The sequence below is a fragment of the Ascaphus truei genome, chromosome 2, assembly GCF_040206685.1.
Source record: "Ascaphus truei isolate aAscTru1 chromosome 2, aAscTru1.hap1, whole genome shotgun sequence".
Classification (NCBI taxonomy): domain Eukaryota; kingdom Metazoa; phylum Chordata; class Amphibia; order Anura; family Ascaphidae; genus Ascaphus; species Ascaphus truei.
In genome coordinates this window covers 252575178-252591770 of record NC_134484.1, presented here as the reverse complement: position 1 = coordinate 252591770, position 16593 = coordinate 252575178, and positions in this window count along the sequence as shown.

Genomic DNA, 16593 nt, shown 5'->3' with positions numbered 1-16593 from the left:
AGGAAGGAGGGGGGTCAGCTATGACAAGGGGGACCTGGCTACATCCTCCCCCTGGTGAAAAACCCCAACGTCCTCGCTTGGGATACATACTCAACCTAACAACTGTAACTCAACCCGTACAGAAATTATATAATAAAAATGCAGTAGATCATATAACTTAGCACATGCACGACTCTAAACAATATTGCACAACTCCGTGAGCATCACAATCACAGATTGGATCTTGCTCCGAGACCACTGCTGAGCCTCATAATGGGGTGCCCCAATTTGATCATAGGTTACCCGAGTGGGAGGGTACCTGACTCTTTGGCTCCTGCGAGCTGTTCTTCTGCAACTCCCTCGGGGGAGTAATAAATACAGTCCTGAGGCTCAGCCACTTCCCTTGAGGGGAGAAATGTCTCTGAACAGTCTCTGTTAGGCACAAAGCACGGGCTTTGTGGGTCCAAATGCTGGCCTGTTGGTGCCACCTTAGTAGGCATTGGCCTACGGGGCCCTTTACCCGTAGCTCCTCCGGGAGATGCCCCTTCTGTGGAGTAGCCCCTTTGAGAGGGTCCTTCCATAGGATCTTCAGGAGTTTCAGAGGGGGTCTCATTATTGACAGTCTCTTGACTCAACTCTGATAAGTCGGACTCACTGTTGAGCGGTGTGGCCAGTATCTCTGTTTCTTCATCTCCCACTTGTGGAATGGGGAGAAGATGATTACGATGCCATACCTTTACCCGGCCATCGGTGTCTTTGATGCGGTAGACCGGGAGGCCAGGCATTTGAGATTCTATTTCATATACACCGTCGCTCCATCGGTCAGCCATTTTATGTTTTCCCGGGACTCCCAGATTGCGAAACAACACAGCGTCTCCAGGACGAAGTTCCCGGTATTTGACCTTATGGTCGTATCACCTTTTATTGCCAGCATTCAGCTTAGCTGTGGATTTCTCAGCCTGTTGGTATGCCTGTTGCAAGCTGTCTTTGAGTCGTTGCACATATTTGAAATGGGTAGCGTTGTGTATCCCATCCGTTGATACGCGAAGACGTACATCTACTGGTAGTCTCGCCTCTCGTCCGAACATGAGGAAGTATGGAGAGAATCCAGTGGACTCGTGTCTGGTACAGTTGTATGCGTGAACTAAGGCCTCTACATGTCGACTCCATTCAGTCTTCTGGGCACCCTGTAGAGTTCCGAGCATGTCCAGTAGAGTTCTATTAAACCGTTCTGGCAACGCGTCTCCCTCAGGATGGTATGGAGTTGTTCGTGATTTAGCAATGTTCAGCATTTTGAGCAATTCTCGGATCAGATTGCTCTCAAAATCCCGACCTTGGTCTGAGTGGAGGCGGTTTGGAAGACCGTAGTGAACAAAGTACTTTTCCCATAATATCTTTGCCACTGTGATAGCTTTCTGGTCTTTAGTGGGGAAGGCCTGAGCATACCGGGTGTAATGGTCCGTGATGACCAGTACGTTGGATACTCTTCGGCTATCAGGCTCAATGCACAGAAAGTCCATACACACAAGGTCCATGGGGCCAGAACTTTTCAGATGGCCCATAGGAGCTGCTCTGGTGGGCAGGGTCTTGCGCTGGATACACCTAGTACAACGGCGACAGTGGCGTTCTACGGCCTCTCGCATTTTGGGCCAGAAAAAGCGGTCTCTGACCAAACCAAAAGTCTTCTCTATACCGAGATGTCCATGCTCATCATGTAGGGACTTCAACACCATGTATTGCAAGTTCCTAGGAAGGACTAGTTGTCGCCTATCCGGGTGGTTGTGGTATTGCACCACCCGATAGAGTAAGCAGTTGTCTATTTCGAATGTATCCACTTCCCGTATGAGCAAGGCCACCAAGTCGTTGGGGGCACGCTTCAGAAGGGCTGGGTTCTTCCTTTCGACGGCTTGCCTAATGATACTAAGGACAGGATCTCGTATTTGATAGTCTACCAGATCTTTCCACCGTAGCACTTTGTCATGCGTGATGTTCATCCCTTTTGGATCACAGTAAGTGCCTGGGACAGCCTGCGACTGGCATCCCAAAGAATCTGCAACCCTTAATTCTGAGAAGGCCACTTGATCGTTGACGATGGCGGCAGTGCTACACATAGCTCGCATCCCAGGTCCTGGGAGTTCTTCCCATTCCTCATCATCTTGAGTAGCACTTAACCCTGGCCGTCGGGAGAGGGCGTCAGCCCCGACATTCAAGGGTCCCGTCTTATACTTCAGGGAGAAGAGGTAATTGTTCAGAGCGGCCAGCCATCGGTGTCCGGCTGCATCCAATTTGGCCGAGGTATTGATGTACGTGAGGGGATTGTTATCCGTCCTTACCTCAAACGTAACACCGTATAGGTAGTCGTGGAGTTTTTCCGTGATGTCCCATTTGAGAGCCAGGAATTCCAACTTGTGGACGGGGTATCTCTGTTCACTGGGTGTCAGACTGCGGCTGATGTAGGCTACCAGCCGAAGCCCTTTGGGGTGCTTCTGGTGCAAAACGGCGCCTAGTCCATTGAGACTGGCATCCACATGCAGAATGTATGGTTGTTCGGGATCCGCATACGCAAGCACCGGCGCTTCGGTCAGGCATTTCTTCAATTTCAGGAAGGCCTGTTCACACTCAGTCGTCCATTTATCCCCAAACGGTTGGCGGGCCGATACAGCCTTACTTCCGGTATCTTCAGGGTATATCTTTAACAGATTATTCAGGGGTTTAGCTCTACTAGAGTACCCTTCCACAAAGCGACGGTAATACCCACAGAACCCCAGGAAGGATCGTAGTTCTGTGACATTCTCGGGACGCAGCCAGTTCACGACCGCTTCTACTTTGGCTGGGTCGGTGGCGATCCCTTGAGCAGACACGATGTGCCCCACATAGGTCACCGAGGTGTGACAAAATCTGCACTTGTCCAAGGACAATTTCAACCCTTCCTTCCCAAGACGGTCTATTACTTTAAGCAGCCTTTCTTCATGTTCCTCCAGAGTTCTTCCGAAGACAATGATGTCGTCCAGGTATTCAAGACACTCCCGAGGGTTCATGTCCCTGATAGTCTTCTCCATCAGTCGCTGGAAGGTAGCCGGGGCCCCACATATACCTTGGGGCATACGGGTAAATTGGTAGAACCCCAGGGGTCAGACGAAGGCTGTTTTCTCCTGATCCTCCACATTCATAGGTCCCTGATAGTACCCGGATTGTAGATCGAGCACGCTGAACCATTGGCTTCCGTTCAGAGCATTCAGGATCTCTTCAATGCGAGGAAGGTTGTACTGGTCCGGTATCGTACGATTGTTCAGGGTTCGATAGTCGACACACAGTCGTACGGATCCGTTCTTTTTCCTCACCACCACTATGGGTGATGCGTAGGGCCCCCGAGACTCTGTCAAAATCCCAGCGGTCCCCATTTCCTGTATGACGTTCCTCACATCGTCCACATCCCGCGGGGCGATGCGACGAGAGCGTTCCCGGAACGGGGTGGCATCACTCAGTCGAATGGTATGTTGGGCGCTTCGACTGCACCCCACATCCATCTCACTCGTGGAGAACACAGTCCGTCGTTTATTCAACTGGGTTCTCAGCCGTTCTTTCCACTCAGTGGGCAATGTCGACTCGCCGAAGTTGAAGTCCAAATCGACTAGTCGCTCACTCACCCTTGCCGCATTCACCTGGGGCGTTGTTTCCACCGGGCTGACCGGATATATGCAACCCAGACTCTGTCCGGTATCAAGTTCCATCGGGAATGGAGAGATGTTCTGCACATAGACGTAAGTTCGTGGGGGAATTTTAGTCGTCCATTCCCTCACTTCGGGTAGTATCCTATACCCTCTCTGAACTTCTTCCTCGGGGTTACTCTCCAGAGAGAAGAGATGATCGTCCTCCTCTCGTCCGGGGTAACAGCACCAGATGGCCATTCTTTGCACTCCCCCTGGTAATATGGTCGTCAGTCCGCGTTGACGATTGTAGAGGTCCCCATGACGCTCCAAGGCATATACCCGGTGGCACTCTTCTCGTAAGACGGGATCTAGAAGCGATTTGGCTAGCGGTAACTCGTTGGTCTCTTTCAGGTACGCTCTGATTACAGCTTGTACTATATCAATATTGGTTCCCAAGCTGATCAGATACTTGCATTGGTCTTGGGGTTCCGGGCATACCATCGCCGCTATATGCATGGGATGTTTCTTGCCGGTGTTCAGTTGGAGTATTTCCAGTTGAACCCTTACAATCCCATCGATGGGGTAGTCTTCATTACTTAACCCCCTAACCTTCATATGTTCGGCCGGCCTCAGGGGGCAGTGTTGGAGGTGCTGGTCATAGAACTTGCGGTATATTATGGTCACTTGTGACCCCGTGTCCAGTAGGGCCGATGCGTAGATCCCTTGCAGTACAACGGGCACGATGGCCGCTGGGCCTACTTGACTGTAAGCTTCCCTGGGTGAGGCGTCATCACTGGGGCCGGAGTCAGAAGGGGCCTCTGGGGTTCCCGGAGGGGGTTCTGAGTCAGACTCGGCCGTCTGTACTCGGCCTACCATTGACCGGGCTGTGTTTCTTCTATCGGGAGGGTTTTCTTCCGGAGGGTTCTCCCTCTCCGAACAATCGTTGGAGAAGTGGCCCTTCTTCCCGCAGTTATAGCACACAACCTTGCGTCGTTCCGGACGAACCTTGAACGGGGAAGGTGGTCTGTCGGTGGGTCTTGGCTTGTACCCCTTAGACGGGGCAGCATACTCTAGATCTTTTCTATAGAGCCCTTTCCCTTTGAGACGGAGGGGCTCTTAGGTTTTGCGGTAGAGTGTAGCATAACATGTGTCTCCTGCATTTTCACTTGGCGCAGCAACTCGGTGAACATAGAGGGACCTCCGTCCATTATTTTGCTGCGGAGCATATTGGCTATGGGGTGAGGGGGGCTTGATCCCCGCAGGTACTGCTTATGGAGCGCTTCATCCATCCCAGAGGCAGGAAACAGCTTACGATTGAGTAGGATTCCCAAGACCAGCTGCAGGCAGTGTATAAAGGCCGACAAGTCCTCTCCCTCCTTCTGAAAAAGATTGAAGTACTTCGTCCAGATCGCTCCTTCATCTTCTGCTAGTCCGTACGCTTCCAACAGGAACTCCACCATCTCCAACGCCGTCAACTCTGGGTGTTGGTCCCTGTGGATGGTTACAATGGTAGAAGCGGGAGGCCTAAGACACTCCATGATACGCTGCTGTTTTACTGTGTCAGGGCACGACCATTCCTCTACGACTTTTAATGCGTTCTCCCTCCAAAGGTCTATCCCTTCCTCCCCCTGGGGTATTGGAAGTACTCCCGAGAAGGCCTTGAGTTTCCGGTAGCCTTGAGACTGGGAGGCCATGGTGATGGCTTCTACGAATTGGGGTAGCGTCACCCCCATTATGGAACCTTCGTTAGTTACCCTCTCTCTGATATGCCGGGAGTTCGCCTCGCAGGGTGCGGTCTCTGGTGGAGAGGGCGAACTGTCAGCCCAACTAGTGGCTCCCGTGAGGGCGCTTGGGGTAAAGGAGACTTTGGGTTGGGGACGGTCAACCCGGTTTGGGGTACTTGACACTGGCGCAAGTGGGGTCCAAGTACTGGTGGACGGTTAATCTGAAGCCTGAGGAGGGGCTCTTAGTGAAAACATTTCCCGTATTACTGGCAAGTCCGAGTATATAAGGGGGTATCTTTCTGGCGGGCCCTCGGGGGCTACTAGAGTGTTAGGAGCCGTCTCTTGGCATATGTCCCGCCCCACAGTGAATAGTAGGGAGCTCCAATAAAAATTAGTGTCGAACACCCTGCCCCGGTACCATACTTTATTTGACCCTATGAGCTCCCTCAGCGAGTCCCGGATGTCAGTCTCTGCTACTAATGCTGGAACGTTCCCTACAGCCACTACGTAACTAGGGGGCTCCAGGACGGAGATGGCCCACGCATGGACCTCTTGACGTGAGGGAATCACCATGTTGCTGATCTTTTATGATACTGGTTTGAATAGGGCACCCCAGTCTGGATCTCAGCAGCGCCTCCAAATGTAATGGGTATTCCACCCCACCCAATCGCAGATATAATGTGGGTGCGGAGAACATACAATGTTACCAGGTGTGGTGCTTTACCTGTTAGGCTCACAGGAAGGTTGAGCTTCCGCCACGGGGAACCTGGGGCAATTATAGGAATAATAAGAGTAACCTCGTACTCGGTGCAGCATCACCAGAGGGGGAGTGATCCTCGCAGGACAATATACAAATACTCGCACACCTTAAGTATGATAACCAATAACGTTTACTTAGGAACTTTAGATACATATACCATCAACATAAATAACAGGTGTATCTCCCTAGAGGAGTCACTACTATGGCGTCTCGTAGAACGCAACTTCCTCCCACCGGATGATCCCACCTGTGTCCAGTGACCCACACATTATGTCCCTTTAAATGATATGGATATGTGTGTGACTGCGCAGCCACTAGTCCCGTGTGAGTACTCGGTTGGTGGCTCTGCCCCTGTGCACCCTGGGGGCTGCTACTGTTGGGAGCTATTCTCCCTTGCAGGGGCCTCGCACGCATGTCTTTTGCGCATGCGCCAACCTCTGTGTTCCTCACGGTGCTCCGGTGCCCTTGCGCATGCGCAACACACCTAGCAATGGTGGCGCCCTGCTCCGCGAGCCGCCGAGACCGCAGTAACGCGACCGCAGCCCTAACAACGGCCCGATCGCGTCCCTGGCAACTGGCCCACTCGCTAAGGTAACGCGTTGCTCGCGCACCTGCCCCCTCACTCCCTCGCGCGCGGCGGCTGTGCGCTGAGGAAGGAGGGGGGTCAGCTATGACAAGGGGGACCTGGCTACACCTAAAAAAAAGGCCGAGTTATGTAGCCCATTTTCTCTCATTACTGTCTCAAATCTTTTAATTTCTTTGTTTGCCCATAGATCTTTTACTCTTGTGACCCCTGCCTTGCTCCATTCTTTAAACGCTGTTGGTTCCATGCCCGGGATAAAGCTAGGATTCTCAAATAGTGGTGTCATCTGAGATTTAAGGTTGGTCAACCCATGTTTAGTTTTCAATGAGTCCCACATCTCTAGTGAATGTGTGATAGATTCCAGGGGCACCGTTAATGCTGTTTTTTCTTTCTTTAACCACAATATCATATCTATAGATGACCCTGAGAACACATCTGACTCGATTTCCACCCACTTTTTCCTCTGTTTATGGGCATGCCAGTGAACCAGTTGGCTTAAATGTGCCGCTTGATAATATTGCCATAAGTGTGGCAAGGCTAGCCCTCCTGACAACTTGGATCTATAGATTGTGGGCAACTTTATTCTCGCTTTTTTGTTATTCCATATTAATTTTGTGATTTTTGTCTGTAGCTCGTGTATATCCCTAGCCCTGACCTGCACTGGTATTGTGTGGAATAAGTACAAGATTCTTGGTAATAGGTTCATTTTAATAGCGTTTACTCTACCTATCCAGGATATATGATACCTGGACCATTCTTCAAAGTCTTTTTTCAGTGTTTTTATCGGTGCTGGGTAGTTTGTCTCATATATGGTGTCTTGTGTGTTGGTCAACCAGATTCCCAAGTACTTTATGGTCTGAGTCTTCCATGTGAAGTCGAAGTTTAGTTTTATTAACTTTATTTGTTCCTGAGGGATATTTATATTTAGGGCTTTGGATTTATCATTGTTTATTTTAAACCCTGATAATTTTTGGAACTCTGACAAATTACTGAATAGGTTTGGGACTGAGGTGAAGGGTTTTGATATTGTTAATAATATGTCATCGGCAAATAATGACAGCTTGTATTCTTTTTGTTTTACCTCAATGCCCCCGATATCAACCTGATTTGAGCTGCTAAAGGTTCTATCGATAGCGTGAACAACAGTGGTGACAGAGGGCATCCTTGTCTTGTGCCCTTTCGGATGTGGATTTTATCGGTCTGCATATTAAGGTAGGGAAAAATGACCGTGTATGAGCTCCAAGAGCGTAGACAAATGGTGCCAGGCAGGGCAAAATCAGTATGAAGTAAATTGAATTGGAGTTGACACCGGGATATGTATATCGGGTAGGACTGTATTGTGGAGCAAAGGTAAGTGACAGGTAACGCAAGAGAGGGCTAGTAACGGGAAGATGAAAAGGTACTCACTCAATCCCTGGCCCTGGCGACACTGCCCGGTGTGGAGTCCACGCGACTCACACAGAATCACCGCTCTGCTCTCCTCCTTCCAGCTCCAGTCCTGTGTAGAAGCGTCTCCCTCTGTATCTGCGGCTGCTTCCGCTTCCGGTGGTGAACGCTGATCCTCGCAACAGTGACAGAGAAGGTAAAGGATCCGTGGTCCATCCGCTCCAGGAGAAAAAAGGTAGGAACTCACCAGCAAGAGGGGTTAAAAACTAATTTATTAATTAGTTTTTAACCCCTCTTGCTGGTGAGTTCCTACCTTTTTTCTCCTGGAGCGGATGGACCACGGATCCTTTACCTTCTCTGCATATTAAGGTAGGATACTTTAGCTGTGGGTTCCCCATATAATGAGGCTATAGCTTTCATAAATTTGCCTTTCACTCCAAAAGCCCTAAGTGACTCAAACATATATCCCCAATCAATGCGATCAAAAGCTTTCTCTGCGTCTAGAGATAGTAGCATTGAAGGCGTGTTATTCTGCTTAGCTATCTGGATCAAGTTAATTGTTTTCATTGTATTATCCGCTGCCTGTGAACCTCGTATAAATCCTGCCTGATCTGCATCTATCATTTGCGGAAAATACTTATTCAATCTAGTGGCTAGTATTTTGGAAAATATTTTGAGATCATTATTGATCATTGATATCGTTCTGTAGCTTTTGCATTGTGTGGGGTCTTTTCCCTCTTTATGTATTAATATTATTTTTGATTCCAGCATTGTTTGTGGGAACTGTTCTCCCTCAAGAGCTTTATTAAATATCTTTACCAGTTGGGGAACTAATATGTGGGCCAGTTTTTTATAGTATATATTGGACAGACCATCTGGCCCTGGGGCCTTGGAATTTTTCAGCCTCTTTATTGTTTCTAATACCTCTTTTGAAGTTATTGACTGGGATAGTGTTTTTATTTCCTGTAATGTGAGTTTAGGCAAATTCATTTTACTGAGAATGACTCTCTGTTTTTCCTTGGTGGTGTTCCCTTTATCTACTTTATCTCCATTGTATAGCTCTTTATAAAATGTGGTGAATTCATTAGCTATTGTCTGTGGGTTTGTTGTACACACCCCATCTTTTCTTCTAATGCTATGTATTATAGATTGCATTCTATCTTTCCTCAATCTTGTGGCCAGCATTGTATCTGCCTTATTGGCCTTCTCGTAGAAGTTTTGTTTTGTCCACGCTATGGCCTTTTCAGCTTTATCAGTCAGGTATAAATTTAAATCCCGCAATTCCTTCTCAATTGTTATACTGTGATTTGCTGTATGTGCCTCTTCTAAGGTCTTTATCCTTTCTTGCAGAATTAAGGTTTGTTTCCGTCTCTCCCTCTTTCTATGTGTTGCGACACTTATAAGTTTACCTCTCACCACTGCGTTATGGGCCTCCCATAGAGTATAGGGTGACTCCACGCTACCGTCGTTTATTTGGAAGTAATTGATTGCCTCGTTACTGATCTCCGTGATGACCCCTGGCATCTTTAGTAGTGACTCATTTAGTCTCCAAGTCCCTTTACTTGGTTTCTTAGGTATATCTTCAATGTGCCCATCTCCTGGGGCATGATCTGACCAAGTAATTGGGTGCATTGTGGCCTTTGTTATTAGTGGAATTAGCAGAGAATCTACAAATATGTAATCTATCCTTGTATATACTTTGTTGGGTGCTGAATAGAAAGAGAAGTCCCTTTTCTGTGGGTTCATCTCTCTCCATGCATCCCTTAAATCAAACTCTTTAAGTCCCTCTCTTAGCGCTTTTCTCTCCCCTTTCGGGAAACCAGAGTCGTAGCTAAAGCAGGTTTAGATCTATCTTGTTTTTCATTTAAGGCTATATTGAAATCTCCAGCTAAGACTATGCAGCCCCGGTAGTTTTTACCCAACAATCGAAATAATTTTGTAAAAAATATTCTCTTGTTTTCATTTGGTGCGTACGCATTAACTAGGGTTATCTGGGTGTCTTCTATGTCCCCTGTGAGTATTAGGTATCGTCCCTCTGGGTCCCTTCTTATCTTGTCTACCTTAAATGGAGAGTTCCTTGCTAGGAGTATGGCCACCCTCTTTTTTTTCTTCCTTTGCAGATGCTGTGTATATCTGGGGGTAGTATTTGTCCCAATATGTAGGAGTAATGCTAGCCGTGAAGTGCGTTTCTTATAGGAATATTATGTCCCCTGATAGTCTTTTATATTCTATCATTACTACCTTCCGTTTTACCACATTGTTCAGTCCCTTGGTGTTATGTGATATTAATTTCAGTGTCATTTTTATTTATCTGGGTGGGAGGTCTTCTTCTCTGGTGGATTCGTTTTCTGTTTTCCCTTGAGTGGCGGCCCGGAGGGTATCCCTGCACATCGTATAGTAATGAAAACATTTAAACATAAAAAATAAAACAACATATATAGAATAATCCAGGTGACTAACATAGCCTGGATTTGTTTGTTCACCCAGCGTGAACGATCGTTCTCTGCGATTGCGCAGTAGCGCTAATCCCACACCCATATCTTTGAGTGTGTAAGGACCGTACTGCGGTCCCAGGTGGCGGGTCCGCCTAATAAATCAACTTTTTTTTTTAAACCTCCTATATCATATACAAAGACCTAAGACATTGTGATCAACTCTACATTGAACAAACATATTTCAACAACTGAAATCGTACATTTAACATATGTTACCTACCACCCTCCCCCCTCTTTTTTTTTTTTGCTTAAATTCTTATTTTCTGCTTACTAGTCTCCGTGTTCCCCCTACTTTTAGCTATTCTAAAGATGCTTCGCAAATGTAATGGTTATTCTAGGTTGCGTTCTATCCACTAAACTAGGAGATACTTAATTTTGTCTGAGTTTGTTATTGTAGGCAAGATTTTCCTCCTATCTGTACTGTGAGTAGTTTGGGACTATTCTTATTCATACCGGTAATTCTAACCTTCGGATTACCTGCTAGACTATGGGAAATGGAGGTGTACCATTGCTATTCCTTATCTGGATCTATGTAACTGCTGCTCATCACAGTCTTGTATGTTTGGCATAGTTCTTTATATCAGGTTTTTGTTTTTTCTCTGTTGTAGCAGGTTTTGCATAGATATTGATAGAGCCAAGATCTTCTCTGCATCTGACTCCTTACCATTATACTGCACAATACTTTTTTGTATTTTCTATTTTTTGGGGTGTTCCTGCTACCATCGCTCCCTTCCAAATACCTGCATCTACATTATCTTGAGGGTAATCTATACATATTCCCCATAGGAAGGTTGAGAATTTGTTTTATGTTACACCCTATTTCACTCTGTATGTGTATTTAACACTTTAATCACTTTACACTGTTTGTTCAGCGCCGGGCTAAGTCACTGGGTCGTATTAGATAATACTGTCACATTTTTTTAAACTCCTAATGGCATTTAATTTTTTTTTTTTTTTTAATATACTTGTAGCATAGCCTCCGGCCACTGCTCTTCTGTTGGGCCTCCACAGTGTAAGTCCTGGTAAGTACAGGCGCTATGAGTGGATAGATTCTCTCATGCAAGCCTAGCTTGTTGTTGCAGCCTGGGTATATTGGCTGTATCCAGGGGCAGGCCTAGCAACAACCTGAGTGTCAGCCTGGGAGAGAATACTGGTTGAGTCATATGCAAATGTATGATGCCTATCAGTATCAGACCTGCCCTGTTATGGGGCAAGGTTACAAGCCCAACCCCCAGGGTATATACTGGCGCTCTCTCAGAGGTCTGTGTGTCTTTTTCCTCCCCCTGTGGAGTGATAACATCTACCCTGTATCCCACAAGGGGATACAGGAGGAGCACCAGAAGGGAACCTAGATGGGCCTAAAGCCTTAAGGTAACCTTCCAGGGAATGAGAACTTCTGTGAGTTCTGTGACCATGAATAAACATCCATTGAACCATCTAAGCTTGTGTGACTTACTGCCTTGTGATAAGAGAAGTGTCAGCATGGACCATCCTGCAGACACAGGATCCTCTCTGACTAGAGGTGCTGCCAACAGATAATAAGCACGTGAAACCTGTCCTGATTCTCCCCACGTCATCGTGGAGCAACTCAGAGCCCTCCTGCTTCCTCACAGGTATGTACTGCACTAGGAAACATACAGGTAGCGACCAAATCTCACAGTGGGTGGGGGTAAAGTGCTACATACTGATCATCCTCTGGTTGCTACAGAAACCATTTAGAAAGTCATATCCACTTCCTCTTTTGAAACAGGCTCTCACACACACCTTTTTTGAGATCTGCCCATTGCCAACAAAGTATCACAAACAGATCTGTTTCTGCATTCCAAACAGCAGGCTGTTTAGTGCTCTGAAAGCTGTAACAATAATGTGCTACACTTAATGTTGCATTACAGCAGCAGCATTTCACAGACTGCAGCACAAAGTCAGAAAGTGGCCATTTAGTTAGGCCCACAATCAGGATTTTGACAGATTTATAACAGGAGCACCAAACAATATAAAAATAAGTAAAAATGGGGAATAAATGTATCTCTGTGAAATGCACAACCATCTTCTCGCTGACGTCACACATCTAGTGATGCCTGGTCACATGACAGCCAGTAGCATAGCTGGTAGCTCTGTGTGATGCCCTAGCCCGCAGTGCGCAAACTGGATTCAGCACTTATATAGGTCCTGCGCGCTCCCCCCAGGCATGTAAATTAAATCCTGGGAGACCGCGCGAGGCCTTTATAATACACTTACCTTCCTTTTCAGCGACGCGTCGTCCTGGTAACCCGGCATCAAATTACACTGCTGGGTCACGTGACGTTACCATGGCGATGTGAAGTCACATGACCCTGCAAATCATTTGAAGCCTGGTTCGAAAGGGGGGGGGGGGGGGCGCAAGGCGCGGTGGAGAGCAGGCAGGGGTGCACACGGGCATGCCCAGCTGCAAGAACCATCCGTTGGATTAAGGTATGAACCCTGAGAGCCTGAGATCAAAGACAAACTGTAAACTCCCTTTGAGCCAGGCAGGGAGGTGTTACAGGGGCAATTAAGGAGGCAGTTGAGGAGTTTTGATCAGGAAAATGTGAAGGTAGGGGGTAGCCAGGCTATAAAATAAAGGTTTAAACCTGTTTGTTACCCCTGATCCGTGTGTTGGGTTTATAGAGTGTCAGCTCTTGGACCCAGTGTTGTATTTGCATAACCTGTAATTGTGCGGTAATAAAGTTTTTTTATGTGTGTAGCCAGGTCCCCCTTTAGTGTGGCTGACCCCCTCCTCCCTTTTGGCAAGACGCTGTGTGCGAGGGAGTGAGGGGGGTCCGGCGCGCGAGCAGAGGAATCCCTGGTAGCTAGGGACGCGAGCGGCAGCGGAATCCCTGGTAGCTAGGGACGCGAGCGGGCCGGTTGCCGGGGACGCGATCGGGCCGTCGCTAAGGCCGCGATCGCGTTGCCACCGGCCCGGCGGCTGAAGTGAAGGGCGCCGCCATACCTAGGGCTGTTGCGCATGCGCAGTGGCATAGGACAGCGCGGGAGGCCCCAGATACACTGGCGACACACTTTATTCGAGCTCGGCTAGTCCCACGAATTCGGGTATACCCGGGTGTATTGAGGTTTGTGACTGTTTTCTGCCCGAGTGCATTGAGGTATTTTCCAGGCAGGGATTGAAGCATTTTATTCCCGCTGGCTGTAATACTGCACAGTATATATATATATACTGCATTACAATTCATGAATTTATGCCATCTGGTAGACACGCGAAGCATTGCAGCCTATTAAATCCTAATCATTATCATTTAACAGATCAGCCGCCCGTCAGCCAGGCATGAACCCAGGCTGGGAAGGCAAACACAACGGGGCTTGTCAGAGGTGAGGAGCGGCGCATTCCAGGTATCTGCCAGGTACATACTGGGTATTTGCTCGAATAAAGTGTGTCGGTGCAGTAGCTCGCGCATGCGCGAGATGAGACTGCCAGCCCCCAGGGTGCATAGGGGCAGAGATACATGACCCCAGGGAGCCAATAGGGCTGAGGTATGGCCCTGCAGGAATAAAGATACATTTCGCGGGGTTTTGCAGCCACGCAGTCAGTCAGGATCCGGACCAGCTAGGGGTAAGAGGTGGATGCAGGGGTCAGTGACCCTCTGCATTAGGCCAGCAGCCCCCAAGGTCCCAGTTAGGTCCTGAGCCACCTAGTAGCTTGTGGAGCTTAGGGACAGGCCCTAGATAGGGACACTGTGACACATCCTGTCCAGCGACTGGAACATTGAAGGAATCACATGATCGCTCCGAAGAGCGGCTACGTGATCATGAAGTGCCTAAGTGTCTGTGGCCACAGAGGTGGCAGGACCCTTTGGCACTGAATTTAAGCCACACATTGAGAAAAAAAGTTAGTATATAGACAATATAATTTGTGCGTCAATTTACCACCAAATATTCAATTTGCGAAATTGACTACACATAGACCCCAATGTGTTGAGCTCTTCTGGGTTCTACTGCCAGATCATGGCTCTACGTTCACCACCTGGCCTGTGTATTATAAAGATCATTATGGGTGGGAATAGATGCATTAGGATGACATTTATGACTGTCAACATTAATTCAAAAGTGGCGAGATTGGTTGCATTGGTGATCTATGTAAGTATAATGGCAAACAGGGTAATTGAGAGGGGTTTTGTGCATTTAGGAGCAGAGTGGGAAGAAAGCAAATATGTACTGTAGCATGGGTACTATTCAAATGTTTCACAACCAACCACACATCTACTGTACACCTCTCCAAGAATTACAGTTGAGTGAAAAAATACACCCTCTTTTAATTCTATGGTTTTACATATCAGGACATAATAACAATCCTCTGTTCCTTAGCAGGTCTTAAAATTAGGTAAATACAACCTCAGATGAACAACAACACATGACATATTACACTGTGTCATGATTTATTTAACAAAAAATAAAGCCAAAATGGAGAAGCTATGTGTGAAAAACTAAGTACACCATTACTGTTTCCATAGGAATTAAGATGCTAAATAGCAGACAGGTGCTGCTAATGAAATACCCTTGATTAAATGATCATCAGCAAGTGTGACCACCTCTATAAAAGCCAAAGTTTTAGCAGTTTGCTGGTCTGGAGCATTCAGGTGTGTGTTAACACAATGCCAAGGAGGAAAGACATCAGCAATGATCTTAGAGAAGCAATTGTTGCTGCCCATCAATCTGGGAAGGGTTATAAGGCCATTTCCAAACAATTTAAAGTCCATCATTCTACAGTGAGAAAGATTATTCAAAAGTGGAAAACATTTAAGACAGTTGCCAAACTTCCCAGGAGTGGACATCCCAGCAAATTCACCCCATGGTCAGACCGTGCAATGCTAGGAGAAATTGCAAAATACCCAAGAGTTACATCTCAGACTCTATAGGCCTCAGTTAGCATGTTAATGTTAAAGTTCATGACAGTACAATTAGAAAAAGACTGAACAAGTATGGATTGTTTGGAAGGGTTGCCAGGAGAAAGCCTCTTCTTTCTAAAAAGAACATGGCAGCACGGCTTAGGTTTGCAAAGTTGCATCTGAACAAACCACAAGACTTCTGGAACAATGTCCTTTGGACAGACGAGACCAAAGTGGAGATGTTTGGCATAATGTACAGCGCCACGTTTGGCGAAAACCAAACACAGCATATCAGCACAAACACCTCATACCAACTGTCAAGCACCGTGGTGGAGGGGTGATGATTTGGGCTTGTTTTGCAGTCACAGGACCTGGAAACCTTGCAGTCATTGATTTGACCATGAACTCCTCTTTATACCAAAGTATTCTAGAGTCAAATGTGAGCCCATCTGTCCGACAGCTAAAGCTTGGCCGAAATTGGGTCATGCAACAGGACAATGATTCAAGCACACCAGCAAATCTACAACAGAATGGCTGAAAAAGAAAAGAATCAAGGTGTTGCAATGGCCCAGTCAAAGTCCAGACCTCAACCCGATTGAAATTCTGTGGCTGGACCTTAAGAGAGCTGCGCATAAACAAATGCCCACAAACCTCAATGAACTGAAGCAACGTTGTAAAGAAGAGTGGGCCAAAATTCCTCCACAACGATGTGAGAGACTGATAAAGTCATACAGAAAATGATTACTTCAAGTTATTGCTGCTAAAGGTGGTTCTACAAGCTATTACTTAGTTTTCACACATGGCTTCTCCATTTTGGCTTTATTTTTGTGAAATAAATCATGACACGGTGTAATATGTCATGTGTTGTTCATCTGAGGTTGTATTTACCTAATTTTAAGACCTGCTAAGGATCAGATGATTGTTATTATGTCCTGATATGTAAAACCATAGAATTCAAAGAGGGTGTACTTTCTTTTTCACACCACTGTATATGGTTACTAGATCCATACCACAGTCAAAGTTAACACTAAAAGAATAAATACATTGAAAACAGATTTTATCACGTATTGGTAATTCTTCAGACTCTTTTAAATAAGAAAATAAGTGTTATGCCTGGGAACAAAGTTGCACCATAATGTGATTTTAACTTTAAATGC